Genomic DNA, 3200 nt, shown 5'->3' with positions numbered 1-3200 from the left:
TTTTGGGTGAAAAATACTTGCCAATAAACATGTAACATAAGTGATGCTACTGAAGCTGAATCATAGGAAGAAAAATAAACAGAATGCCTGTCAGGAGTGGTGGTTCAAGGAGCATGGCAATATGTTCCAGTGCCTTCACTGGAGATGTATAGTTCCCTGTTTTCCAGCATGTGGGTCATTTGGTGATGGAAGCTGCGGTGAAGGAACACTAGTGTCCTGTGTGGCTTTAACAGGGAAGGCTGTTTCTCAGTCTCTGTTGGTGTCCCTGGCAGCGAAGGCCTGCAGGCTTCCCATCTGGTTCAGGCCACTCTGAATGTGTGAAACATGGGTTTCTACATTATTCTGAAAAGAACTGGTATTAGAAGCATCTATTGTACTCCTGATACCATTTAATGAATCTGTGTATGATTTGAACTCAAAGGAATTNCTGATACCATTTAATGAATCTGTGTATGATTTGAACTCAAAGGAATTTAGCTCTCCTTCTGCCAGACACCTAATTTGCAATAAAGTAGGAGTGAGCTGGAGATTAAGTCTGTCAGATTTTCATTCTGAACACGGGGCAATCCAGTGGAGGAGCCGACTGCCAGAGAAGCTCTTGGGTTTCCTCTTCACACCTCTGTCTCCTACCCATGGGCTGGTCTGCAGACTGCCCACCCTGGTCTGGGGAAGTCTCCTAGGAGTACTGCTGCACTTCATGCAAAACTTTGTTGAGGTCCTTGTTGAGTTGCTCAAGTTTCAGAAGGATGGTTGCATATCTCCACTGAAATTCAATGCTTATGGTCATGGGATAGGATTTCAATTTTTCTGCTTCTGTGTTCATTGCTCTTAATTTTTTGATATGTTCATTTTTAATCATGAAAATTTTTGACAGTTTGGTCACTTGGATAAAGAATTATACTGGAAAACCACCTAGCGTTTCAATGTCAGAGCCAGAAATCTTACTTATCCAAGGTGACTGTTAGTACAGAATCATCATCCATAATTGGTGACTGGAGTGCAGGAGTATAATGTAACCATGGTGGGGTCATAAAGAATCAGGAAGGCCCCTGTTTTTGTCCAATGGCAGCAACTTGCATTGTCTCATGAGGCTCATTACTAAGAAATTCATAGTCAGGGATGGTATGGGTGCCAAGCCCTGCCCTATTAAAAGTTACTCTATACGTAGCATTAAAAGTATACAAAGCAACGATTTGTCCAGTGAAGAGACCGTCATGAACACCACATAATCCAGCTGTAACTTTGGTTGCAATAACCAGGAGCAAAGGAATTTCATCTGGGAGACCTTCAAACTGGGAATCATCTGCACTTTTGTTTGTTGTAGGAATCTTATTTTCTGCCATTTCTGTTTTAATGCTGGTCTTTCTTCCTCAAAAAATGCACAAGAATGTCTCTTTGGTTTTCCCATAAGTCGCCTGATTTTTCTATTCTTGTTAACTTTCTTGTTGTTAAATTAGGAAAGTACTCCTCCTCCTGACAGACACAGAAGTCATCATTGCCTTCAAACCGTTGCCTATCTATATTTGAGTAGAACCATCCATATATGCACCACTTATGTGCTTTAGGAAGCTTGAGTAGGTTATGTAATCAGAAACCAAACTTCTGGGGGCTTTCTTAATTGTGTGGATATTGTTGTCATCAATTTCAGTGGGACCATTACAACTCTCTAGTTTATTTTGGGTGACCCTGTATTTATCTGTTTGTCATCTTCATCAGAAAAGAGTCAACTCCATTTTGAATTTCTGAAAAGCATCTCCACAGTGGAGCCCATATGCCTGCATTTCCAAACAGGTGTTTATTGGTAAAGAACTGTACTTTTCATTCCATGCGTACGAAAAGCTTCCCTCTTTTAATGCACAGGAACTTTTGCAGAAGAGCTCTGGTCAGGCAACTGGAAGAGCTCCACCATCTTGAAAGAGCTGCTTCTATATACATTTTAATATAAGCTTGTTGATCTCTACAAAGCAAACAAGCAAATAAATGAATACCTTGCTTGGATTTAAAAAAAAAAAAAGATTTAAGGGTTACCTGGGTGGTTCAGTGGGTTAAAGCCTCTGTTTTTGGCTCAGGTCATGATCCCGGGGTCTTGGGATCGATCCCTGCGTTAGGGTCTCTGCTTGGTGGGGAGCCTGCTTCCACCTCTCTCTCTCTGCCTGACTTTCTGCCTGCTTGTGTTCTCTGAATGTCAAATAAATAAACAAAAATCTTTATAAAAAAGATTTTATAACTAAATAAGTTATTTGACAGAGAGAGATAGAGAGAGAAAGAGATAGACGGTGAGAGAGTGAACACAAGCAGGGGGAGTGGGAGAGGAAGAGGCAGGCCCCCTAACAGAGAAAGAAGCCTGATGTTGGGCTAGATCCAAGAACCCTGGGATCATGACTGGAGCCAAAGGCAGATGTCCAACAACAAAGTCCCCCATGGTTGGATTTAAAAAAAAAAAAAAAAAATATATATATATATATATATATATATATATAATTATGTTTAATTAGCCAACATCATACATCATTAGTTTTTGATGTAATGTTCAATGATTCATTAGTTCCCTTAACACCTAGTGCTCATCACCACAGGTGCCCTCTTAATACCCACCACCTGGTTACCCCTCTTCCCTGGCTTCTGTAAACCTCAATTTGTTACCCAGAGTCCAGGGTCTCTTATGTTTTGTCTCCCTCTCTGATTTTTTTCCCATTCAGCTTTCCCTCCCTTCCCCTCTAGTCCTCCATGCTATTCCTTATGTTCTATATATGAGTGAAATCATCTGATAATTCTCTTTCTCCTCTTGACTTTTTTCCCTTACCTTGATTGGATTTTAATTAGAAGTGAATTTAAAGTGTAAATAAATTTGGGGAGAATTGAAATATTAACAATTTAATTCAATTTATGAGCACAGTACATTTCTCCATTTACCTACATCTTTGATTTCAATGTTTTCAGTGTTTTATTATATTAATCTTAAATACATTGTGAAAGTGTATTTAAATGTGAAAAATACTCCAAAATATTTTTGCTACAATTGTACTTGGTAATTACTATTTCAATTTCTAATTGAAATTACTTCAAAATGAAAGAAGATTGATTTTTTTATATTGCTATTATACCTCATTATATCGGGCTTTATTTATTGGCACTAGTGGTTTTTCTTTAGACTTTTAAAGCTATTTCTCTGTAGAACAACATGTTGTATATGAGTGGAG

At 38.7% G+C, this 3200-nt stretch overlaps 1 pseudogene; it reads right to left on the bottom strand.

The window, feature by feature from the left end:
• Nucleotides 1-246: 246 nt before the first annotated feature.
• LOC111140213 lies at nucleotides 247-1912 on the bottom strand (annotated as a pseudogene).
• Between the last annotated feature and the right edge of the window lie 1288 nt (nucleotides 1913-3200).

Source organism: Enhydra lutris, unplaced genomic scaffold (genome assembly GCF_002288905.1).
Source record: "Enhydra lutris kenyoni isolate GAN:26980312 unplaced genomic scaffold, ASM228890v2 scaffoldscaffold254, whole genome shotgun sequence".
NCBI classification, from domain to species: Eukaryota; Metazoa; Chordata; class Mammalia; order Carnivora; family Mustelidae; genus Enhydra; species Enhydra lutris.
Note: the sequence above shows the minus strand (reverse complement) of the source record. Positions and strands in the feature narration are given on the sequence as shown.